The 27,441-nt window shown below is 41.3% G+C and overlaps 2 pseudogenes; one reads left to right on the top strand and one right to left on the bottom strand.

Annotated features, from left to right (window-relative positions):
* Positions 1–9,453: 9,453 nt before the first annotated feature.
* On the top strand, positions 9,454–24,451 carry LOC110307688 (uncharacterized; annotated as a pseudogene).
* Positions 23,470–23,792, bottom strand: LOC147000938 (NADH dehydrogenase [ubiquinone] 1 beta subcomplex subunit 2, mitochondrial pseudogene; annotated as a pseudogene).
* Positions 24,452–27,441: the final 2,990 nt, after the last annotated feature.

Here is a 27,441-nt window from a genome sequence, read left to right as displayed (position 1 = left end):
CAGGGCACCCCAACACACCTGAAAAGCTAGACCTGGATTTAAAAGCATATCTCATGATGATGGTAGAGGACATCAAGAAGGACTTAAATAACTCACTTAAAGAAATACAGGAGAACACTGCTAAACAAGTAGAAGACATTAAAGAGGAAACATAAAAATCCCTTAAAGAATTGCAGGAAAACACAACCAAACAGGTGATGGAATTGAATAAAACCATCCAAGACCTAAAAAGGGAAGTAGACACAATAAAGAAAACCCAAAGTGAGGCAACGCTGGAGATAGATACCCTAGGAAAGAAATCTGGAACCATAGATGTGAGCATCAGTGACAGAATACAAGAGATGGAAGAGATAATCTCAGGTGCAGAAGATTCCATAGAGAACATCGGCACAACAATCAAAGAAAATGGAAAATGCAAAAAGATCCTAACTCAAAACATCCAGGAAATCCAGGACACAATGAGAAGACCAAACCTATGGATAGTAGGAGTAGATGAGAATGAAGATTTTCAACTCAAAGGACCAGCAAAATTCTTCAACAAAATTATTGAAGAAAACTTCCCAAATCTAAAGAAAGAAATGCCCATGAACATACAAGAAGCCTACGAACTCCAAATAGACTGGACCAGAAAAGAAATTCCTCCCGACACATAATTATCAGAACAACAAATGCACTAAATAAAGGTAGAATACTAAAAGCAGTAAGGGAAAAACGTCAAGTAACATATAAAGGCAAGCCTATCAGAATTACACCAGATTTTTCACCAGAGACTATGAAAGCCAGAAGAGCCTGGACAGATGTTATACAGACACTAAGAGAACACAAATTCCAGCCCAGGCTACTATACCCAGCCAAACTCTCAATTACCATAGATGGAGAAACCAAAGTATTCCACGACAAAACCAAATTCACCCATTATCTCTCCACGAATCCAGCCCTTCAAAGGAAAATAACAGAAAAAAAAAAAAACAATACAAGGACGGGAACCACGCCCTAGAAACAACAAGAAGGTAATCCCTCAACAAACCTAAAAGAAGACAGCCACAAGAACAGACTGCCAACTTTAACAACAAAAATAACAGGAAGCAACAATTACTTTTCCTTAATATCTCTTAATATCAATGGACTCAACTCCCCAATAAAAAGACATAGACTAACAAATTGGCTACACAAACAAGACCCAACATTTTGCTGCTTACGGGAAACTCACCTCAGAGAAAAAGATAGACACTACCTCAGAATGAAAGGCTGGAAAACAATTTTCCAAGCAAATGGTACGAAGAAACAAGCTGGAGTAGCCATTCTAATATCTACCAAAATCGACTTCCAACCCAAAGTAATCAAAAAAGACAAGGAGGGGCACTTCATACTCATCAAAGGTAAAATCTCCCAAGAGGATCTCTCAATTCTAAATATCTATGCTCCAAATACAAGGGCAGCCACATTCATTAAAGAAACTTTAGTAGAGCTCAAAGCACACATTGCACCTCACACAATAATAGTGGGAGACTTCAACACACCACTTTCACCAATGGACAGATCATGGAAACAGAAACTAAACAGGGACACAGTGAAACTAACAGAAGTGATGAAACAAATGGATTTAACAGATATCTACAGAACATTTTATCCTAAAACAAAAGGATATACCTTCTTCTCAGCACCTCATGGTACCTTCTCCAAAATTGACCACATAATTGGTCACAAAACAAGCCTCAACATATACAAAAATATTGAAATAGTCCCATGCATCCTATCAGATCACCATGGACTAAGGCTGATCTTCAATAACAAAATAAATAATAGAAAGCCAACATTCACGTGGAAACTGAACAACACACTTCTCAATGATACATCGGTCAAGGAAGGAATAAAGAAAAAAATTAAGGACTTTTTGGAGTTTAATGAAAATGAAGCCACAACATACCCAAACTTACGGGACACAATGAAAGCATTTCTAAGAGGAAAACTCATAGCTCTGAGTGGCTCCAAAAAGAATCTAAAGAGAACACACTTTAGCAGCCTCACAACACACATAAAAGCTCTAGAACAAAAGGAAGCAAATTCACCCAAGAGGAGTAGAAGGCAGGAAATAATCAAACTCAGTGGTGAAATCAACCAAGTGGAAACAAGAAGAGCTATTCTTCTGGTTCTTTGAGAAAATCAACAAGATAGATAAACCCTTAGCCAGACTCACTAGAGGACACAGAGAAAGCATCCAAATTAACAAAATCAGAAATGAAAAGGGAAAGATAACAACAGATCCTGAAGACATCCAAAACACCATCAGATCCTTCTACAAAAGGCTATACTCAACAAAACTGGAAAACCTGGATGAAATGGACAAGTTTCTAGACAGATACCAAGTACCAAAGTTAAATCAAGATCAGGTTAATAATCTAAACAGTCCTACATCCCCTAAAGAAATAGAGGCAGTCATTAATAGACTCCCAACCAAAAAAAGCCCAGGGCCAGATGGGTTTAGTGCAGAGTTCTATCAGACCTTCAAAGAAGATCTAATCCCAGTACTTCACAAACTACTCCACAAAATAGAAACAGAAGGTACTCTACCCAACTCATTCTATGAAGCCACAATTACTTTGATACCTAAACCACAAAAAGACCCAACAAAGATAGAACACTTCAGACCAATTTCCCTTATGAATATCGATGCAAACATACTCAATAAAGTTCTTGCTAACCGAATCCAAGAACACATCAAAACAATCATCCATCCTGACCAAGTAGGTTTCATCCCAGGGATGCAGGGATAGTTCAATATACGGAAATCCATCAACGTAATCCAGTATATAAACAAACTCAAACACAAAAACCACATGATCATCTCGTTAGATGCAGAAAAAGCATTTGACAAAATCCAACACCCATTCATGATAAAAGTCTTGGAAAGATCAGGAATTCAAGGCCCATACCTAAACATGATAAAAGCAATATACAGCAAACCAGTAGCCAACATCAAAGTAAATGGTGAGAAGCTGGAAGCAATCCTACTAAAATCAGGGACTAGACAAGGCTGTCCACTCTCTCCCTACCTATTGAACATTGTACTTGAAGTCCTAGCTAGAGCAATTCGACAACAAAAGGAGATCAAAGGGATACAAATTGGAAAGGAAGAAGTCAAAATATCACTTTTTGCAGATGATATGATAGTTTATATAAGTGACCCTAAAAATTCCACCAGATAACTCCTAAGCCTGATAAACAGCTTCAATCAATTAGCTGGATATAAAATTAACTCAAACAAATCAATGGCCTTTCTCTACACAAAGGATAAACATACTCAATATGTTTATCCTTATGTTTTCTTTCTCGAGGCTGAGAAAGAAATTAGGGAAACAACACCCTTGTCAATAGTCACAAATAATATAAAATAACTTGGCGTGACTCTAACTACGGAAGTGAAAGATCTGTATGATAAAAACTTCAAGTCTCTGAAGAAAGAAATTAAAGAGGATCTCAGAAGATGGAAAGGTCTCCCATGCTCATGGATTGGGAGGATCAATATAGTAAAAATGGCTATCTTGCCAAAAGCAATCTTCAGATTCAATGCAATTCCCATCAAAATTCCAACTCAATTCTTCAACGAATTGGAAAGAGCAATGTGCAAATTCTTAGAAAGGGCAATCGGCAGATTTATCTGGAATAACAAAAAACCTAGGATAGCAAAAATTCTTCTCAAGGATAAAAGAACCTCTGGTGGAATCACCATGCCTGACCTAAAGCTTTACTACAGAGCAATTGTGATAAAAACTGCATGTATTGGTATAGTGACAGACAAGTAGACCAATTGAACAGAATTGAAGTCCCAGAGATGAACCCACACACCTATGGTCACATGATCTTTGACAAGGGAGCTAAAACCATTCAGTGGAAAAAAGACAGCATTTTCAACAAATGGTGCTGGCACAACTGGCGGTTATCATGTAGAAGAATGAGAATTGATCCATTTCTATCTCCTTGTACTAAGGTCAAATCTAAGTGGATTAAAGAACTCCACATAAAACCAGAGACACTGAAACTTAAGAGGAGAAAGTAGGGAAAAGCCTCGAAGATATGGGTACAGGGGAAAAATTCCTGAATAGAACAGCAATGGATTGTGCTATAAGATCGAGAATTGATAAATGGGACCTCATAAAATTGCAAAGCTTCTGCAAGACAAAAGACACTGTCAATAAGACAAAAAGACCACCAACAGATTGGGAAAGGATCTTTACCTATCCTAAATCAGATAGGGGACTAATATCCAATATATATAAAGAACTCAAGAAGGTGGACTCCAGAAAATCAAATAACCCCATTAAAAAATGGGGCTCAGAGCTGAACAAAGAATTCTCACATGAGGAATACCGAATGGCAGAGAAGCACCTGAAAAAATGTTCAACATCCTTAATCATCAGGGAAATGCAAATCAAAACAATCCTGAGATTCCACCTCACACCAGTCAGAATGGCTAAGATCAAAAATTCAGGTGACAGCAGATGCTGGCGAGGATGTGGAGAAAGAGGAACACTCCTCCATTGTTGGTGGGATTGCAAGCTTGTACAACCACTCTGGAAATCAGTCTGGCGGTTCCTAAGAAAATTGGACATAGTACTACCAGAGGATTCCGCAATACCTCTCCTGGGCATATATCCAGAAGATGTGGTAAGATGATGTCCAACTGGTAAGAAGGACACATGCTCCACTATGTTCATAGCAGCCTTATTTATAATAGCCAGAAGCTGGAAAGAACCCAGATCCCCTCAACAGAGGAATGGATACAGAAAATGTGGTACATTTACACAATGGAGTACTACTCAGCTATTAAAAATAGGCAGGATTTACTCTATGAGAGTTGAAGCAAGATAATGTGTTTAGATGGGAATATCACCCTTTACTCCTGAAAGATCCTGACAAAATGTAAAAGGACACAGAAGCCCGGAAATTGGCAAGATAGATGTCAGTGTTAGCAGAACTAGCTTCACTGATTTAGAAAAATAGAGGTGCACAATGCTCTGGCCACTCCTTGAACCCGTGTGTCTGCCAATGTTTTGACCATTCCTTGACTTGTGTGTGCCCACTGATGAAGCCCATTGCCAGGTGTTTGTGATATTGGTTGCTGAGAAAGAGTCATAAAATCTCCCCAGCAACCACAGCCCGGCCAATCCTGAGTTGCTACACCTGCACGAGACTCTTTCCTTGTACCCCTCCCATACCCATTTCTTGAGAATAGACATTGTTTAGATCTGGAAATCCCCTACTCTCCCCCTTCTCCTTTCCCCCCGAGGGCCTATAAAAACTGGGACCTCTTTCCCCTCAAGGTTGACTCCTCTACCCCTGCGTGGGATATGAGTCTTACCCAGAGCTCTGGCTTTCCCCTAATAAAGCCTCATGTGCTTTACATCAAGCTTGGTCTATCGTGAGTTCTTGGGTGTCAGCTCATGTCCTGAGGCCTGAGCGAGTGGCTCCTCTCGGGGTCTTTCAAGATTATATCTTTCCAGTAAAGTTGCTGGTGAAAGCATAGTGGGTGCTGCTTTGTGTTTCGTTTTCTCACAAATTCCTCTGAGAGTTGGTTGTTGTGCATCCTAGCTTTGGTGTCAGTCATTAGTCAGAGTTATCCTTTTACTTTTATATTTTGTTTTGTTTTTTTGGGCTTTTTACAACAGGGTTTCTCTGTATAGCCCTGGTTGTCGTAGAACTCACTTTGTAGACCAGGCGGGCCTCGAACTCAGAAATCTGCCTGCCTCTGCCTCCCAAGTGCTGGGATTAAAGTTGTGTGCCACCACGACTGGCTTGTCCTATTACTCTTGATTGTCATGTGTCAGCCTTCTGAGTGTAAGTCCAAAGATAGAAGATATACACTCAGAGGGTCCTGTTTTTCAACATGCTTTAATATTAAAATTAAAATGCTTAATACATGAAAATAGAAAGAACAATACCTTAGGTATACACCCATAGCATCCTATTCATCTATCTTATAGAGATGTGATAATGTAAAATAGTCAGCAATCAACTACGTATCTCACACATAGGTGAGCATGTTGTTGACAGAAAACAATTTTTCCCCTTGGATTAAGGAAGCTGAATGGATCAGCCTAGCTGGTTAGAGTAGTTAGGACACAGTCCCTAGTCTTAACACTATTAACATAAGTCTCCCATCATATGTACCTTTCCTACCTAAAAACCACTCTCTCAGGTAAGAACAATATTATTTGCTGGGTGTAGAGGAGCACGCCTTTAATCCCATCACACAGGAGGCAAGGGCAGGCAGATTTCTGATTTCGAGGCCAGCCTGGTCTACACAGTGAGTTTTAGGACAGCCATGACGACACAGAGAAACCCTGATATATATATATATATATATATATATATATATATATATATCAGATGATGGCATCTGTTATAATTCAAAACTAGGGTACACTTCTATTTTTATTCTATAGATGGTAAAACTGAGGGTCGCAGAGTTAAGTGACTTCGGAATCTACTTAATTGGAACTGTTCATCTTATACATGCTGTAATTCTATTGAATTAGTAATTGAAGTGGAAGCCACCTAAACTAGGCATGGTTGCACATGCCTATATTCATGGTACTTACAGAGTGAGGACACCAGGATTTCATAGTCATCCATGTTAAAAGTGGTCAACAGGGTGTGCTGCAAGGTCCAGAGAGCCAAGGCAGACTGTGATTGGCTCAGGGCAGTAGCCATAGTCTTCGCTGCAGTTCCAGAAGTTCAGGTTCATGACACCAGTAAGTGTTATCTGAGATGTTTACCACTATAAGTTTTATTCTTCAGGGTCAGATTCTCCCACAAGTGAAGAATTCCTCAGGCTGGGATGAGCTTCCTCATGCCACATTCAATACAAATTATTCATCCCTGAAAAAACAAATACAGTCAAAGGAATGCACACAGCAGGTTTTCTTCATGTATTTGTGAATTATTTTTCATCCTTAACAAAGAAGATATTGGAACACATTTGGGAATGTATAAAAAATAGAAAATGAAGCAGAAAATAATGCAATATTTTTACTTAACATGTACAAAAGTACAATTTAAATAAGCACCTTGCCAGATAGAGAGCCTAGCACTTAACATAAACTGGATATTGTTACAGTAGACAGGAGTCTCATTCCCAAAACTATCTGGCTGCTAACTATTATTGCCAAGTATTTGCTGTTGCCTTCTGGTCTCAGAGTATACAGAGCCCAGACACATGCATGCAAAATAAAATTAAACTACATATAAAATAAAATTTAAAAATTATAGCTCAAAAACCTGGAATTCTCCACACTGAAGTAATGCCATTGAGATAGACAGCAGTCGGGCTAGTTGGAATTTACCTCTTTCTTGTCCTGCATTGATGCGCCCATTGCCTTCCTCTGAACCAGCTTGCTCAGGAGGGAAAGATGCTTTTCTTTGAGTTTAGAGTAGCTCAGCAGAATTGTTCATGTAACAGCAGTAACCACAGTACTGTTAGGTGCTTTTCAAATATTCTCTATTTGTGTTTTGTGTCCCTTTTATGTGCAAGAATTTTGGCATTGATACATCTTTTGACTCAATCTTTGAAATCCTCCTTCATGATTAAAATGTGCACTTGAGTTATAAATCTCCATGTGCCTCAGTGGCTAGACTGGCAGACTCCTTTCCCTATTGCTGTGGCTCAAAGGATAACCTGGGTCCTAAAACTTAAAAAGAATTAAAATGGTAGCATATGTGAAATGCAAAATCTGTTCTTGGCTGGTCTCTCTTTGAGCTGAATACACACTCTTTGTAAAGAGATTTTTTCAAAATAATCATTTACTTTTGTGCATTGATTTCCTTATCAAAACACATCAGTGCTAGAGCAGCTGTACCTCCAGCCTAGACAGATGTTTCTGAGAAAAGCTCTCCCACTTACACTCAGGTGGCCTTGATCTCAGTTCTTGCTCCTGAGGATAATAACATATTGTCTTCTTGATTAAGCTAGCCAAATTGTTAAATGAACTGCATGCAGTACCACTCAGTTTTAAATGACCTGTTCGAGCCATGTAGTAAACTGTTCATTGCAGTAAGCAGGGAAAGGATTTGCATGTGGAGCATGGCTTCTGCCTTCAGACCAGAGTAGGAGGACAAGATTCTTGTGTAATTCACAGAAAGATATTTGGCACACAAAAAACTGTTAGTATCACCAGTATGTACAAGTACCAGGTTATGTCAGGGTGAGTGATTTTGTAATTCCCCAGCATTTATTAATTCATGTCATGTGAGTGAAAGCAGATCAGACTGGTGGTCATATACATGGGGATGATTAGCTTGGTCTGATGAATATTGAATTTCCCACTATATGTCCATATTGCCTATATGTCCAATCCACTTGCAAATTTACTTCAGCTTAGAGGGCTGAGAAACTGGCGATTGATTTCACTGCATGTGTTAAGTTACTTATCTCAGCAGCTAAAATTGCTCATATCGGTGAGGTAAAACCCTTTCTTCTTAACAGCATTCCCTCTGCCAGGGAATGCTCTCCTGTTTTTGAAAATTGGTGCAGATATGTGAGAACTTTTCAATGATGTTTATCTCTTTAAGGAGTTAATAATTCATTTCAGTTTTTGTTTCTTTGTGTTTTCAAGACAGGATTTCTCTGTGTAGTCCTGGCTGTCCTGGAACTCACTCTCTAGACCAGGCTGGCCTCGAACTCAGAAATCCACCTGCCTCTGCCTCCCAAGTGCTGGGATAAAGGCGTGTGCCACCAGTGACCATGATTTCAATTTTCAAATGTGATTTTCTTTAAATGCATCTCTAATATTGTCCCTTAATTGTTTTCATTCTCTAATACTTCACAGTCATTAACAATTTTTTTTTTCATTTTTAAAGAGTGCTGTGAATTATTTATTTCCGTTTAAAGCATTACCTCTGTACCATAGACTGGCTCATACTCTATAATTTAGAATTAACTTGACCTTTCAATCCTGTCTCTGCTGCCACAAGCTTGGATGCCAGTCCTGCACCTCTCCCAGCCTGGACCTTGACTGTGCATTGAAAGGGAAGATAGGCCAGTGAATGATTGTCATCCAACTTCTGTTTTCTGTTGGGACTGTCCAATGAAGCTGCACCTGTGCAAGAATTGAATTTTGTGACCAACTTTGAAATATGTTTAGTCACAGCCCAGAAATGGTCAGGACAACAGGAGGTGATAATTTCTCTGCTTTGACAGTACTTAAGATTCGCATTGAGGTAATTAATTTTAGATGGTTGATAACTGTCCTGCTGGCCCATTTTTCTATCCAACCGCAGGCAATCAAGAATCTGGATAAAAAGCTGAACTTGCTAAAATGTCAAATTACTGTAGTTACACTAGTTCTACCAAGAATAATATCTAGGTAATGATTGTCTTGCTACCAAATAAGACAATTTTGGTTTGGTTTTGTTTTTTTTTACAGTTTTAAGATGATCCTCCTGAGGGCTGACGATATGCCTCAGTGGGTAAGAGCACTGACTGCTCTTCTGAAGGTCCTGAGTTCAAATCCCAGGAACCACATGGTGGCTCACAACCACCCGAAATGAGATCTAAGGCCCTCTTCTGGTGTATCTGAAGTCTGCTACAGTGTACTTACATATAATAATAAATAACTCGTTAAAAAATGATACTCCTGGGCGGCGCCATTTTTGGCTCCAGACAACCAGCCACCTTCGGGGCCAGAGGACAGGTGTCTGCCTGGCCCAGGAGGCTTCTGCCTCAGTTTTTGCGGGAGCCACCTTTGTTTCGGGACTCTGTGGGTGAGATTGCGGACTACAGGGGCCAGCAGCTTCTGGGACAGGCGAGAGCCACAGAGCTCCTGAGGTGGCGCCATTTTTGGCTCCAGACAACCAGCCACCTCCGGGGCCAGAGGACAGGTGTCCACCCAGCCTGGGTGACCTTTGCCTCAGGATCCGCGGTAGCCATCTTGGTTTCAGGACTCCTCAGAAAGTAGTCCACACAAGGGAGAGTGTGGACTATTGAAACAATGGCTTCTGTGACAGGCCAAAGCAACACAACGTCTCGGGAATATCCTGTTTTGGGCCTTCATATTCGGGCAGGAGGAGGTCCAAACACCAGACAACTGTGCACCTTCCCTGAAAGAGGAGACCTTGCCTGCAGAGACTGCTCTGACCACTGAAACTCAGAGGAGAGAGCTAGTCTCCCAGGTCTGTTCATAGAGGGTAACAAAATCACCAGAGGAACAATCTCTAAACAGAGACAACTATAACAACGAACTCCAGAGATTACCAGATGGCGAAAGGTAAACGTAAGAATCTTACTAACAGAAACCAGGACCACACTCACCATCATCAGAACCCAGCACTCCCACTTCACCCATCCAGGGCACCCCAACACACCTGAAAAGCTAGACCTGGATTTAAAAGCATATCTCATGATGATGGTAGAGGACATCAAGAAGGACTTAAATAACTCACTTAAAGAAATACAGGAGAACACTGCTAAACAAGTAGAAGACATTAAAGAGGAAACATAAAAATCCCTTAAAGAATTGCAGGAAAACACAACCAAACAGGTGATGGAATTGAATAAAACCATCCAAGACCTAAAAAGGGAAGTAGACACAATAAAGAAAACCCAAAGTGAGGCAACGCTGGAGATAGATACCCTAGGAAAGAAATCTGGAACCATAGATGTGAGCATCAGTGACAGAATACAAGAGATGGAAGAGATAATCTCAGGTGCAGAAGATTCCATAGAGAACATCGGCACAACAATCAAAGAAAATGGAAAATGCAAAAAGATCCTAACTCAAAACATCCAGGAAATCCAGGACACAATGAGAAGACCAAACCTATGGATAGTAGGAGTAGATGAGAATGAAGATTTTCAACTCAAAGGACCAGCAAAATTCTTCAACAAAATTATTGAAGAAAACTTCCCAAATCTAAAGAAAGAAATGCCCATGAACATACAAGAAGCCTACGAACTCCAAATAGACTGGACCAGAAAAGAAATTCCTCCCGACACATAATTATCAGAACAACAAATGCACTAAATAAAGGTAGAATACTAAAAGCAGTAAGGGAAAAACGTCAAGTAACATATAAAGGCAAGCCTATCAGAATTACACCAGATTTTTCACCAGAGACTATGAAAGCCAGAAGAGCCTGGACAGATGTTATACAGACACTAAGAGAACACAAATTCCAGCCCAGGCTACTATACCCAGCCAAACTCTCAATTACCATAGATGGAGAAACCAAAGTATTCCACGACAAAACCAAATTCACCCATTATCTCTCCACGAATCCAGCCCTTCAAAGGAAAATAACAGAAAAAAAAAAAAACAATACAAGGACGGGAACCACGCCCTAGAAACAACAAGAAGGTAATCCCTCAACAAACCTAAAAGAAGACAGCCACAAGAACAGACTGCCAACTTTAACAACAAAAATAACAGGAAGCAACAATTACTTTTCCTTAATATCTCTTAATATCAATGGACTCAACTCCCCAATAAAAAGACATAGACTAACAAATTGGCTACACAAACAAGACCCAACATTTTGCTGCTTACGGGAAACTCACCTCAGAGAAAAAGATAGACACTACCTCAGAATGAAAGGCTGGAAAACAATTTTCCAAGCAAATGGTACGAAGAAACAAGCTGGAGTAGCCATTCTAATATCTACCAAAATCGACTTCCAACCCAAAGTAATCAAAAAAGACAAGGAGGGGCACTTCATACTCATCAAAGGTAAAATCTCCCAAGAGGATCTCTCAATTCTAAATATCTATGCTCCAAATACAAGGGCAGCCACATTCATTAAAGAAACTTTAGTAGAGCTCAAAGCACACATTGCACCTCACACAATAATAGTGGGAGACTTCAACACACCACTTTCACCAATGGACAGATCATGGAAACAGAAACTAAACAGGGACACAGTGAAACTAACAGAAGTGATGAAACAAATGGATTTAACAGATATCTACAGAACATTTTATCCTAAAACAAAAGGATATACCTTCTTCTCAGCACCTCATGGTACCTTCTCCAAAATTGACCACATAATTGGTCACAAAACAAGCCTCAACATATACAAAAATATTGAAATAGTCCCATGCATCCTATCAGATCACCATGGACTAAGGCTGATCTTCAATAACAAAATAAATAATAGAAAGCCAACATTCACGTGGAAACTGAACAACACACTTCTCAATGATACATCGGTCAAGGAAGGAATAAAGAAAAAAATTAAGGACTTTTTGGAGTTTAATGAAAATGAAGCCACAACATACCCAAACTTACGGGACACAATGAAAGCATTTCTAAGAGGAAAACTCATAGCTCTGAGTGGCTCCAAAAAGAATCTAAAGAGAACACACTTTAGCAGCCTCACAACACACATAAAAGCTCTAGAACAAAAGGAAGCAAATTCACCCAAGAGGAGTAGAAGGCAGGAAATAATCAAACTCAGTGGTGAAATCAACCAAGTGGAAACAAGAAGAGCTATTCTTCTGGTTCTTTGAGAAAATCAACAAGATAGATAAACCCTTAGCCAGACTCACTAGAGGACACAGAGAAAGCATCCAAATTAACAAAATCAGAAATGAAAAGGGAAAGATAACAACAGATCCTGAAGACATCCAAAACACCATCAGATCCTTCTACAAAAGGCTATACTCAACAAAACTGGAAAACCTGGATGAAATGGACAAGTTTCTAGACAGATACCAAGTACCAAAGTTAAATCAAGATCAGGTTAATAATCTAAACAGTCCTACATCCCCTAAAGAAATAGAGGCAGTCATTAATAGACTCCCAACCAAAAAAAGCCCAGGGCCAGATGGGTTTAGTGCAGAGTTCTATCAGACCTTCAAAGAAGATCTAATCCCAGTACTTCACAAACTACTCCACAAAATAGAAACAGAAGGTACTCTACCCAACTCATTCTATGAAGCCACAATTACTTTGATACCTAAACCACAAAAAGACCCAACAAAGATAGAACACTTCAGACCAATTTCCCTTATGAATATCGATGCAAACATACTCAATAAAGTTCTTGCTAACCGAATCCAAGAACACATCAAAACAATCATCCATCCTGACCAAGTAGGTTTCATCCCAGGGATGCAGGGATAGTTCAATATACGGAAATCCATCAACGTAATCCAGTATATAAACAAACTCAAACACAAAAACCACATGATCATCTCGTTAGATGCAGAAAAAGCATTTGACAAAATCCAACACCCATTCATGATAAAAGTCTTGGAAAGATCAGGAATTCAAGGCCCATACCTAAACATGATAAAAGCAATATACAGCAAACCAGTAGCCAACATCAAAGTAAATGGTGAGAAGCTGGAAGCAATCCTACTAAAATCAGGGACTAGACAAGGCTGTCCACTCTCTCCCTACCTATTGAACATTGTACTTGAAGTCCTAGCTAGAGCAATTCGACAACAAAAGGAGATCAAAGGGATACAAATTGGAAAGGAAGAAGTCAAAATATCACTTTTTGCAGATGATATGATAGTTTATATAAGTGACCCTAAAAATTCCACCAGATAACTCCTAAGCCTGATAAACAGCTTCAATCAATTAGCTGGATATAAAATTAACTCAAACAAATCAATGGCCTTTCTCTACACAAAGGATAAACATACTCAATATGTTTATCCTTATGTTTTCTTTCTCGAGGCTGAGAAAGAAATTAGGGAAACAACACCCTTGTCAATAGTCACAAATAATATAAAATAACTTGGCGTGACTCTAACTACGGAAGTGAAAGATCTGTATGATAAAAACTTCAAGTCTCTGAAGAAAGAAATTAAAGAGGATCTCAGAAGATGGAAAGGTCTCCCATGCTCATGGATTGGGAGGATCAATATAGTAAAAATGGCTATCTTGCCAAAAGCAATCTTCAGATTCAATGCAATTCCCATCAAAATTCCAACTCAATTCTTCAACGAATTGGAAAGAGCAATGTGCAAATTCTTAGAAAGGGCAATCGGCAGATTTATCTGGAATAACAAAAAACCTAGGATAGCAAAAATTCTTCTCAAGGATAAAAGAACCTCTGGTGGAATCACCATGCCTGACCTAAAGCTTTACTACAGAGCAATTGTGATAAAAACTGCATGTATTGGTATAGTGACAGACAAGTAGACCAATTGAACAGAATTGAAGTCCCAGAGATGAACCCACACACCTATGGTCACATGATCTTTGACAAGGGAGCTAAAACCATTCAGTGGAAAAAAGACAGCATTTTCAACAAATGGTGCTGGCACAACTGGCGGTTATCATGTAGAAGAATGAGAATTGATCCATTTCTATCTCCTTGTACTAAGGTCAAATCTAAGTGGATTAAAGAACTCCACATAAAACCAGAGACACTGAAACTTAAGAGGAGAAAGTAGGGAAAAGCCTCGAAGATATGGGTACAGGGGAAAAATTCCTGAATAGAACAGCAATGGATTGTGCTATAAGATCGAGAATTGATAAATGGGACCTCATAAAATTGCAAAGCTTCTGCAAGACAAAAGACACTGTCAATAAGACAAAAAGACCACCAACAGATTGGGAAAGGATCTTTACCTATCCTAAATCAGATAGGGGACTAATATCCAATATATATAAAGAACTCAAGAAGGTGGACTCCAGAAAATCAAATAACCCCATTAAAAAATGGGGCTCAGAGCTGAACAAAGAATTCTCACATGAGGAATACCGAATGGCAGAGAAGCACCTGAAAAAATGTTCAACATCCTTAATCATCAGGGAAATGCAAATCAAAACAATCCTGAGATTCCACCTCACACCAGTCAGAATGGCTAAGATCAAAAATTCAGGTGACAGCAGATGCTGGCGAGGATGTGGAGAAAGAGGAACACTCCTCCATTGTTGGTGGGATTGCAAGCTTGTACAACCACTCTGGAAATCAGTCTGGCGGTTCCTAAGAAAATTGGACATAGTACTACCAGAGGATTCCGCAATACCTCTCCTGGGCATATATCCAGAAGATGTGGTAAGATGATGTCCAACTGGTAAGAAGGACTCATGCTCAACTATGTTCATAGCAGCCTTATTTATAATAGCCAGAAGCTGGAAAGAACCCAGATCCCCTCAACAGAGGAATGGATACAGAAAATGTGGTACATTTACACAATGGAGTACTACTCAGCTATTAAAAATAGGCAGGATTTACTCTATGAGAGTTGAAGCAAGATAATGTGTTTAGATGGGAATATCACCCTTTACTCCTGAAAGATCCTGACAAAATGTAAAAGGACACAGAAGCCCGGAAATTGGCAAGATAGATGTCAGTGTTAGCAGAACTAGCTTCACTGATTTAGAAAAATAGAGGTGCACAATGCTCTGGCCACTCCTTGAACCCGTGTGTCTGCCAATGTTTTGACCATTCCTTGACTTGTGTGTGCCCACTGATGAAGCCCATTGCCAGGTGTTTGTGATATTGGTTGCTGAGAAAGAGTCATAAAATCTCCCCAGCAACCACAGCCCGGCCAATCCTGAGTTGCTACACCTGCACGAGACTCTTTCCTTGTACCCCTCCCATACCCATTTCTTGAGAATAGACATTGTTTAGATCTGGAAATCCCCTACTCTCCCCCTTCTCCTTTCCCCCCGAGGGCCTATAAAAACTGGGACCTCTTTCCCCTCAAGGTTGACTCCTCTACCCCTGCGTGGGATATGAGTCTTACCCAGAGCTCTGGCTTTCCCCGAATAAAGCCTCATGTGGTTTGCAACAAGCTCGGCCTATCATGAGTTCTTGGGTGTCCGCTATTGTCCTGAGGCCTGAGCAAGGGGCTCCTCACGGAGTCTTTCACTCCTATGTTGAATACTTCTTTTCCAGCACCTGGAAGTCTTTCAGAGGAGTAGGTGAAAAGTATAGGATGATCATTGTGGGGAATTTGGGTGACAGCTACCTCTAGATCTAGGGTAGGAGAGATTTCCCACCACAAAAAGCAAAAAGCTCACTCGGTAAATAAAATAATCCACTTGCAGCTTTGGATTCAAGTTAGGTACTTTATCTACTTCACAGAGAAGAGGGTCTATCTTATTTTCATCACGATCTGTCATTTGTGCTCCTCAAGTCCTATTGCTTATTAAAGAGTGGAAGCCTTAAGTAGGAGAATTAGCCCCAGGCAATGAGTTCCCTATTTGGCTAATCAATGCAAGCCAGTCAGTCCATATATCATATACACATAACCAATAAAAATGCAGTGAGCAAGTTTTATTTATGTATTTGAGTCTTCATAGTCACACATATATGTAGCAAGGAAGAAACTGGCAGGGAAGAATTTAGGACAAGGTCTTCTGAAGCCCAGGCTGGCTCATGCCATGTAATAAGACTTGCCTTGATCATCTAATCCTGTCTCTAAAGCCACATGATGGCTGCACGCTTTCTAGGCTAGGCTTTGAAGGTGAAAGTTTTTCTGGTATGGCTGTACTTAACATTAGCAATGAGTAGTGAGGTCACCAATTGTCCATCTTGATAGTCACCTTGACTGGCCCTTACTCTGGTCTGAAGCCCAGGCAATTAAGGTTCTGGATAAAGAACTGAACTTCCTATCAACTGTTGTTGACACCAATGCAATTATTTCAAATGACTGTAGTTACAGGAGTTCAGTTACCTAAAACCAAACAGATGGGTACTCTGACGGTTTTTATTATTTTCAACATTTAACATGGGAAATCCCTTCTTTCATCTGGAAGTTTTGATTGAGAAGAAAAAAATGAAACTAGGCCAGAACTTCTGCTGTGAGCCTACATATATAAAGGATATTGAAGTTGGTAGTTCTTTCTCGTTCTCTCCTTCCCACATACTGGCTTGCAAGGTCTTTTTATTTTTCTGGCATTAAGGCTCCATCTTTGGAATTCTGTACATGCTGAACACCATCTGAGACATACAGGAACTACTGTTTTCTTCAACTCTCCATTGGTACCGTCATTGATTTACTAGTGGAGCCACATTCTGTGAGCCATTCTTATCTCTCCACTTTCTGCATGCTTAGAGAGATCCATTCTCCAAGTTCTGTTCATCTGGAAAACCTTTACTAATATAGATATGTTTTTCACCTTCCCACATAGGAAGACGTGCAGGCTAACAACAGTACTCCATAGTGATTGGAATAATCCATCCCCTGCTTTTCTCCCAGGGTTATTTGGAGTCTCATATGTAGCAATTGCATATTAGCGGCGGTTTTCCTGATGTCACTGTAAAATCAGAGACGCAAACATCACATTTTCTGTCCTAAAATCAATCTTTAATTGTAAATATTCTTGGAACCTATAGTTCACTCTGCTCCAGGTTGAATAATGTACTGTGCAAGGTGTGGCTCTTGATTTACTGGAGGAGGAGGGGGCAGAGCAAGGAGGAGGAGAACCAGTGGCCTCGGTCTTGGAGGAGCAGGAAGAAGAAATACCTGCTGAGTTCTGGATGACAGAAAGATAGACTATTGGAGGACGGGACTGAAAGAAAGGCTTGCAGATCTGAAAATGGTCAACTCCTGGATAAGAAACCTGATCTGGGTAACCCAATGCTGTGTGCCTTCAACACACTCTAACCCTAAGGGAGGTGGTGATGTCAATTAAGACTCCCTAGCCAATCAGGGACTCCAGATAGGCCTGCCAATAGGAGTAGAGGCATGTTCTTCCGTGGTCCTTGCTTCCCTGCTCTGTGTTTCTCTCTGTTGCTGAGCCAGCTGAAAGATTGGTCTGATGTGTTTTGATCTCTGCTGCCAGGGGCCTTAGGGAATTGCCAGTGATCTACTATGTGTCAACATGATGAGCATGTGACCACTGCCCTTAACTGGAAGGAGCAGGGGGCTAAACAGCTGGAGACGGGGAGATGGGATGGGGGGACCAGCCCTGGCCATTCTTGGTTCCTCTTGAGGCAGCCGAGTGAGAAGAGTGTCTGAAGTGACAAGACTTGGTCTTCAGAGATATTTAGGGTTGCTGTTTAGTATGAAGACGTTTGCCTATCTTAAGTCTCAGTCACTTTGATAGGAAGACAGTGCTGCATCTCTTCTAGCCTAAGCTTTGAAGGGGAAAGTTTTCCTGGTTTGGCAGTACTTGACCTTAGCAATGAGAAGTGAGGTAATAAATTTGACCTGGTCGATAATCACCTTGACTGGCCATTACTCTGGCTGCAGAAAAGGCAGTCATGAATCTGGATAAAGAACTGAACTTATTGTCAACTGTAATTAACACTACTTCAAGTAGTTCAAATTACTGTATTAAAACAAGTTGAGTTACCTAAAACTGAAACAGGTGGGCATTGTGAAAGTGTTTTTATTATTTGTAACATTTAACACGGGAGAACCCTTCTTTATTCTGGAACTTTTGAATTGACAAAAACAGTCTTTAATCTGGGCCACAGATTCTGCTGACAGCCTACATTTATAAAGGATATTGAAGATGATAGCTCCTTCTTTTTTTCTGCTTGCCATAATCTGGCAAGAGAGATCATTTGATTTTTCTAGCATTAGAGGTTCCATCTTTGAAGTTATGGTATATGCGGAAGACCAGTTGAGACATACAGGCACTAGAATATCCTTCAACTTTCCATTGGTACACAGTTATTGGTTTCCTAGTTGGACCACATTCTGTGACCATTCTTATATATCCACTCTCTGCATACATAGAGAGATCCATGGTATCAGTTCTGTTCAAGTGGAAAACCTTTACTAATACAGATAGGTTATTTTTTTTTTTCACCTTTTCACTCAGGAAGATGTGCTGGCTAACAGTAGTGCTCCATAGTGATTGGTATCCATTTCCTCATTTTTTGCTTTTCTCTCAGGGTTGTCTGGAGAATCATATCCAAAGGGCAAGATAAACCCTATTTTGTTCTATTTAAGGAGTCCTGTAGTTGCCATTTGAGGACCAGTCCTGATTTCAAAAAGATACCACCTTCAGGAATAAACTGTAAATCCCAAAAGTAAGTCATAAGACACCAGGTTTAGAAACAGACCATAAAATCCAGAATAAGATTGTAGGAGCTGGCCTGGCGGTGGTGGCACACGCCTTTAATCCCAGCACTGGAGAGGCAGAGGCAGGTGGATTTCTGAGTTCGAGGCCAGCCTGGTCTACAAAGTGAGTTCCAGGACAGCCAGGGCTATACAGAGAAACCCTGTCTCGAACCCCCCCCCCAAAAAAAAAGATTGTAGGAGCTGGCCGGGCGGTGGTGGCACACGCCTTTAATCCCAGCACTCGGGAGGCAGAGGCAGGCGGATTTCTGAGTTCGAGGCCAGCCTGGTCTACAAAGTGAGGTCCAGGACAGCCTGAGCTATAAAGAGAAACCCTGTCTCGAAAAACCAAAAAAAAAAAAAAGTTTGTAGAACCCCTTTCCAGAGACTAGACTGGGGATGACCACAGAAATCGAGAACTATCTGAGAATGGTCCATCCGGGCTTGGCAGCCCTACTTCATCATATGGTGGAAAGTTCATGGCATTGGAATGCAGATCACTGACAACCTGCCACCCCCTACACCCACCAATGAAATTTTAAACTACCCTATCATTCAAGAGGGTTCCACCTGTTTCCTATAAGGAGGTCCTCGTACTTTTGTCTAGAGTCTCCATTTCAAAGAACGCTGGTTGTTTCTCCAGAATAAGTGCTTTTTCTTTTTGCATATTATTTGATTTGGGGTCTTTAGTGAGTTTTGGACCCTTTCAATATGTAGCAGGTGAATATTAGCTGCCGAATTCCTGAGATCAGTGTAAAATCACAGAAACATATATCACATTTTATATCTTAAAATGATGCAGTAATTCATAATATGCATAGAACCATTCTGCCTATGGCTCACTCTACTCCAAGCTGAGTAGTAAACTGTGCAAGCTACCCATCTTGATTTTAGGAGGAGGAGGAGAGGCAGAGGAGGGCAGGGAGAAGAAGAAAAGGAGGAAGAGGATCGGAAGGAGGAGGGGTGGGGGAACATTAGGAAGAAGAGGACCAGGAGGAGGAACAGTAGGATGAAAGTAGGAGGAGAAAAAGGAGGAGGAGAAGCAGGAAGAAGATGGGGAGAGGGAGGATTATGAAATGGAGGGAGAAGATATTTGTGCTCAGTGCTGGTAACAGAAAGCTAGGCTATTGGAGGACAGGCACAGGCAAAACTGAAACAAAGATCTTGCAAATCTGAAAAGTGTCAAGTCCTGCACTGATTTCCTGGGGCAGGAAGCCCTAAGAGGCAAGCTTTCAATACAGTCTATCCCTAAGTCCTCCTGGAAAACTGTCCAATCATACGAAGAGAAGGACTCTTCCGGGTGCTTTGCAGGTTTAGCAGCATTGCAAAACAGGCTTCTATGGTTGGTGTGATGTGGTTTGACCTCTGATGCTGGGTGCCTTTGCAGAGTGCAGGCGAGCTACTAACTCTCATGATGGTGAGCATGGGACCTTTTCCACTAACCTAAAGGAGCAGTGCTCTGACAAGCAGGAGTCCTGAGAGTGGTCCCTCCCCTAGGTTGAGTTGAAACTAGAAGCCATCTATGAGGTTCCATGAGGTCTTAGCCACTAGATATACTCCGGTGTGGCATCTGAATAGCTTCATTATGGGAGCTTCATCTGTACAAAGCGTTTGGAGAAAGGGCTTGCGATGTAGAAGCATCCTTAGCATGATGCCTAATTTTAGAGGCTGAGATTCTCTGGTATCTTCTAGACATTGTGCCCTGGCCGTCATTTAAGATCCATTTGGAATTAATTTTGTGGCAGTTGTAAACCCCATCCCAGGAACTCCAAAAGTATGCTGTGATAAGAAGCATAGAGTAGAATCGCTGATGGAAAAGACTTCCCAATGATAAGAAAATGGGATGTCACATTTACATGAGGGAGGGACTGCCTCCTAAACACCCACAGAGAAGTAGTATGGTAACCAGACATCTGAGAGATTAGGATGCTGGGATATACATGTTTGTTCATCAGGATTGTGGGAAATATGGCTCCAGGTCATAACAAAGGAGACAACCCTGATTAACAAATAGGCCCTTTCTCAGGTCACAGACCAGCCCTTTAACAAGCTGCTCAATGAGGTATTGCAGGCTCACAACCAACACTAAGGCCTGGTGTGCCATAAAGTATACCATTTTTCTTCTTGAAAAGGCATAATTCTGCCCCATGGTCAAGACATCTGTCAACACCATTTGGAAAGGAAAAACACTGTTGTGGTGAGGACTGTCCTGATAAAGCACGGCTATCCCTGAGGCCTTCATAGATGGAGAATGACATAGCTTCTTATCAAACTCAGCAACATTCTTAGTTGGGCCTGTTTCTTTGATGTGGGCTAAGTACTGTTGATGGGTTTGCTTGTCTTCTCTTTATGTGTCTTAATTGGCATTTCTTTAGAAAGTCTATATCCTATTCAAAGGCCTAAGAAATGATAGGGGTGAACCTCATTAAGTATCCTTCTAAAATGACTTGGTAGTTACAGTAGAACTTTTTGTGTCAGGAAACAAGTGTGCCAGGACCCAGAATCCTATGAATACATTGTCTATGAAGAATACATGCCCAATGTTGTCTCTACTGTGCTTTATGTTTTTCACATATATGGGATGCTCTAGAATGCAGTGACTTATGAGGATGTTCATGTGAACTTCACTAAGGAAGAATGGTCCTTGCTGGATCCTTTCCAGAAGAAACTCTACAAAGATGTCATGCTAGAGACCTACGGGAACTTCAATGCTATAGGTAAGACTGAATTTCCATTCCCTTTTAAAAATTAGAGAAAATTGTTTCTTTCTTATTGATGCTCTTTTGTAATTTCAGTTGAGATGGAAGAAGAATTAGGTGAATAAATCACGCATGACTCTAAGGTTCACTGAAGTTAGTAATTTACAGTTTCCATAATTATCAATAATATATCATACATTTTTCTATTACTCTATTTTAGGGGTCAGTTGGAAAGATCAAAATAGTGAAGAACATTATCAAATTTCTAGAAGACATGGAAGGTAATTTATATGTGCAAGCTCCTACAAATATGCTTCTGAAGGAGTTTTAATATGTCCTGGAAGTTTTAAGGAGAAGCAACAGTGTAAATAAGCACAGCTTTAAGCGTATTGGGATTGTTACAGTCTAACAGAACCATGTTTCTGAATGTGCAGTATCTGAATTAATCTTGCAAGGCATTCATTAAGAAAGAGGACATGGAAACAATGCCTTAGCTCAGGCATTTGAAACATAGCCCTATTTGAACTACCCTTTAAAATGGGAATCCATTGACTCTGATATTGCAAAAGGTGTACATGTTGAATGGGTGATAAAACTATGTCCAAAGCTTCTAATGAACAAATAGTCCAGAGTACAACTAGTACTGCCATTGCTATGTTTAGTAAATTGTGCAACTTATCTGTAGTTACATGGATGTTGTGGGGGTAATCTTAATCCTCAGATCACCTATAAAGTCAAACTCTGTGAATGCAATGTACAAACATTTTATTCGTTAGTCTTCCTTTCATATATCATATATATCATAGTGGATCCAAACCATGTATACAAAGGGTATATTGAGGGAAACAATGTACCCTTCTCTCTCCCATAACAATTAGAAGATATGTAGTAGTTTGCAGTTAGAGTAGAATTTTTTAATGTGATACAGTTTACAATTAATTGGTTTTCCGACGTCATTGGCAATACATCAGCAACCTCATTCTGTAGAAAACTTACTTGAGTCCTAGGGATTTGGAGATGCTTCTATTTCTCCTGGTTCACTTTGCAAATTACAAATGTGGTAGGAGACATACGATAGGAAAAACTTTGAGTGCATTCATTGTGATAAAGCTCCCAGTTTTCTTCAAATATGTGAATAAGTTTTTTTTTGTTTTGGTTTCTTTTTTTTTTTTTTTTTTTTTTTTTTGGTTTTTCGAGACAGGGTTCCTCTGTATAGCCCTAGCTGTCCTGGTACTCACTTTGTAGACCAGGCTGGCCTTGAACTCAGAAATCCACCTGTCTCTGCCTCCCAAGTGCTGGGGTTAAAGGTGTCCGCCACCACACCCGGCGTGAATAAGTTTTTTTAGAAAAAGGATGGATAAACTGAGCCATATATTAAATGCTCATCACTGTAATAAATTTGGTAAAGCTTTCATATGTAGTGATTATTTTCACAGACATGAAAGGAGTCAGATTGCTGAGAAAACCTTTGAATATACTCAATGTGGTAAAACCTTTGCTTTACATGTTCACAGTCATGGACAAAGGGATGAAAAGATTTATACAGAAAAAAAAAAACCCTATGAAGTGATTCAATGTTTTGAAGCCTTTGCACCTTATACTAGTCTCCAAATACATAAAAGAACACAAACTGGACAGAAAGCCTATGAATGTAATCAATGTGGTAAAGCCTTTGGAAGGAACAACCTTTTTTTTTTTTTCCTCATTTTTGGCAAGCCACTTTAATTTATGCCTTTAATGAAGTCTGTAATTTCTTGAAATGTCTCACCTTGCTCCTACTAGTTCAGAGAGTTTACAGCGTCAGACCTCATCATCAGGAGGGATTCCCAGTTCTTCCATCTGTCCATTGTGAAGGATCTGGATTTTAAAAATGACCCAGCACAGCATCCGACTCATGCCAAAATCGCCAAAGAATCCAGAACCACATGAGTGAGCTTAAGAACTCGCTCTGGATCACCTGGGACCGGGTAAACTGTGGAAACTCCCTGTACCGGGGCTGAATTTGTACACCACCACCAGAATGACGGACTCTACCTTCTCCAGCCACCCGCACGTGCGTGGAAGCCCTGGAGCAGGCAGCCTCCAAAGCAACGGAAAGGTACCAGGTAGGTCAGCACAGACATACTAGCAAGACCGCAGTTCCCACCCCTGATGCCAGGAACAATCATCTTAAAATGCATGAAAGATTATATACTAGAGAGAAACCCTATTAAGGTAAAAGATGGAGTAAAGCCTTTACAAATCGCAGTAATCTTAAAAAGCATAAAAGAATTCATACTGGAGAGAAACCCTACAAATGTAATCTATGTGACAAAGCCTTTTCACAGTACAGTATTCTAGAGAAACCCTACAAATGTAATCAATGTGATAAAGCCTTTACAAACACCATCATCTTAAAAGCCATGGAAGAATCCATACTGGAGAGAAACCATAAAAATGTAACCAATGTGAGAAAGCTTTTTCCCAATATTATAATCTCCAAAATCATAAAAGAACACATAATGCAGAGAAGCCCTACACATGTAATCAACGTGGTAAAGTCTTTTCACATTACTCTCATCTCAAAGTGCATTACAGAACACATACTGGAGAGAAACCCTACCAATGTAATCTGTGAGAAAAAGCCTTTTCACAGTACAGTGTTCTACAAAAGCATAAAAGGATTCATAGTGGAGAGAAACCCTACAAATGTAATGAATGTGATAAAGCCTTTTCCCAACATAATAATCTCCAACGCCATAAAAGAATACATACAGCCTGGTGTGGTGGCGCACACCTTTAATCCCAGCACTTGGGAGGCAGAGGCAGGCGGATTTCTGAGTTCGAGGCCAGCATGGTCTACAGAGTGAGTTCTAGGATAGCCAGGGCTACACAGAGAAACCCTGCCCAACACAGTTATCTCCTAGTGCAGCAAGGAACACATACTAGAGAGAGGGGTGTTGGTGGGGAGGGAAGGAAAGAAAGAGGGAGAGATGACTTATGAATGTACACAGTGTGGTAAACCTTTGCATATCACAGTCATCTTTGAATACATAAAAGAGCATATATTGAAAGAGGAAAATTACTGAACTCTCCAACTCAGAGCCCTCCTACCCCTCCCATCTGGAGATTGTTCCCGGAACCCTCCTGAACTTCTCACCCCAGAGTACATTCTGAACTCTCACACCAGAGTCAGACCCCCTCTCAAATGAAAACTGTTCCGGGGACATTTCTGAGATAAGGGTTTCCTGGAACGAACCCAGTCCTACCCCTCCCAACTAAGGACTGTGCCAGGGACATTTTTGAGATAAGGGTGTGAGTAAAAACCTCAGTTCCAATGAATCAAGTACATGGCCAAAGTGTGGGACGCGGTTACAAAAGCACTTTGGAAAAACCCTTGGTTGAATCACTTAGTGACGTAAAAACTGTATTTTCCCTGCCCTGCTCCCCCCCTTGCCTCCTTCCTATAAAAGCTTGTGAAAAGTTTGGGCTAATTGCCGAATCTCCTCTGCACCTTGCAGGCTGCATGAGTTTCGACCCCAGATATCTGGTATATGTGCTTTTTGTATGCTTTCTTGTCGTTGCTGTATTAAATCTTACTCTCTATACATCTTAAGTACCGGTCTCAGTGTCTTCTTGGGTGCGCGGCTGACCCGAGGCTTGAGTAAGTGCCTCCCTTTGGGAGTTTTGGAGTCTTTCATTTGGTGCATTGGCCGGGAATCAGCGCGACTACCCAGAAGTCCTGGACCCACTCAGAAGTAAGATTTACTGTTCTGCTTTGGTCTGGTGTCTGTGTTCTGTTTCTGGAGACCAGGAGAGTCTCAATCTGTGGGCCTTGGAGAGGCCATCTGAATCTGTATCTGGTGCGATCGCAATTCTGGTTTTGCGTGACGCTCTGTGCTCAGTACGAGCACCAGAGACCGTGCTCCGGGAGCTGGAGACCAAGCAGGTCTCAATAGAGAGCGCGGGGTGGGTAGAGATAGACGTATCTGGTGCCCACCGTCCGATCGCCCTGGGGGACGCCCCAGGAAGACAAGGGGAGGGCCAAGGACGCTTGGCGGACCCCTCTGAAGGCCGAGAGACCATCACTTTGGTGGAAGGTCTAAACCGGCCGGCCTTGGAGAGGCCATCTGAATCTGTGAGTTGCCTGTGGGCGACGGGAAGTCGCCGCTGTTTTTGGTTTCTTTTGTCTAAGTCTCGTGTCTGCTCTTCTTGTGTTTGCTATTATTCTAGAAATGGGACAATCTGCTGGGTGTGTAGGTGTGGAACTGCTGCATTTGTGTATTCTGAGATTGTGGGTTTATTCTGGCAGTGGCTGTGAGAGGACGACTGTCTATGGCCTCACAGTCTGCACCCCAAAAAGATGTTCCAAGGGAGACCCTGGAAGGAGTGCCCAGGGTACAGAACAGTCAAAAAGACCTGGCTGTTGCCTGGCAGAGTGAGAGAGAGAGAGTGTTCTCTCTGCCAGAGCGGGAGTGGATGTGGAATCCCACCCCTATCAGGAAAAGGAGTCAATGTGGAATCCGACCCCGTCAGAAAATAGTGTTTGATGTGGACGGGTGTGCTTGTTTGTAGTTTTTGTCACGTGACAGACTGTGTGTGTGTGTGTGTGTGTGTGTGTTAACCCTTTGTCGACTGTAGATTTGGACTGACGTCAAGACAGAATTTGTCAGCAATGGTTTTAAAAAAGGAAAGAAAACCACCAGGCCGGTCCTCCCCAGGCTGCTCAAAAGAGCTCTGAGATCCAGAGCTGCCACAGTGGTGCTGAGGTTCTGAGTTCTGCAGACACAGCAGCAACGGAGGCTGTCTGTGCCCTGCGAATGAGTTGTAAAATGCTGATAGTGAGTGCAGCGGCCTGCCGGCCCCCGCCTGCCAGTCCCGGAGTGGCCGTGAAGCCTGCCACAGCTGGGGAGGGGCCGACTACCGCGTCCCTCTTTTGGTCCCCCCCCCCCAGAGTCTACCCGCACTCCCTTGTGCCGGCCGGCTGCGTGCTCCCTCCCCAAAGACAGTGCAGGGAGCACCAGGTGTCTATCAGGTAGTTAAATAGTTAAATTGCTGCCTCTGCCTGCCAGCGTTTGTTTGCCACTCCCAGGAGTTTACACCGCATTCCGGCGCGTGGTGGAGACTCGGCGCTGGGCTCTTCACATCAAAGGATCTGTTTTCAGCCTTTGCCTGCCTCCTGGGTGGGAGAAAGGCTCATTCTCCTGTCCCCTGTATCCTGTCTCTTGCTAACTGTTAACAGAGAAAAAAATTGTGTTCATTTTGAAATATCAGTGGTCTGGTGCAGCCAAATAGAGCTGCACTCCCTTCTCTGCCCCATGTGTTTTCTCTTCTCAGGCACTGCCCTGAGCTGTGTGAGTCTGTTCTAAGCTCCGGTGAGGGAGACCACTCACTTGGGGCTTCTTCTGTCCAAGGTAAGGAACACCTGCGAGTCTAACTGCCAGGCTCTGATGAGGGTCTCATGTCTGTGGGACTAGTAAGTGTCCCATCAATCTGACCTAGGTAATAGGTAATAAAAAGTTATAGAAGTTAAGAAAAGGATAGAGGTCTGAGAAAAAAAAGAGCTGAGAGCAAAGCTTCAGCAGACTCAGAAGAGATAGGTTAACAGTAAAAAGAGGTAAACTATGAAAAAAGTTAAGTGACAGAATATAGATGTAATAATTAGATAACATTTAAAGTAAGCAAAGACAAGAAAGAGATATATATAGATAGAAAGAGAGACATTATATGAGATCTCCATTGCAGTTAAGAAATAGGAGTAAAGAGAGATAAATGACAAAGACTAGAACCTAG

The sequence above is a fragment of the Mus caroli genome, unplaced genomic scaffold, assembly GCF_978045245.1.
Source record: "Mus caroli unplaced genomic scaffold, Mus_caroli_1 scaffold_15, whole genome shotgun sequence".
Taxonomy (NCBI): domain Eukaryota; kingdom Metazoa; phylum Chordata; class Mammalia; order Rodentia; family Muridae; genus Mus; species Mus caroli.
Note: the sequence above shows the minus strand (reverse complement) of the source record. Positions and strands in the feature narration are given on the sequence as shown.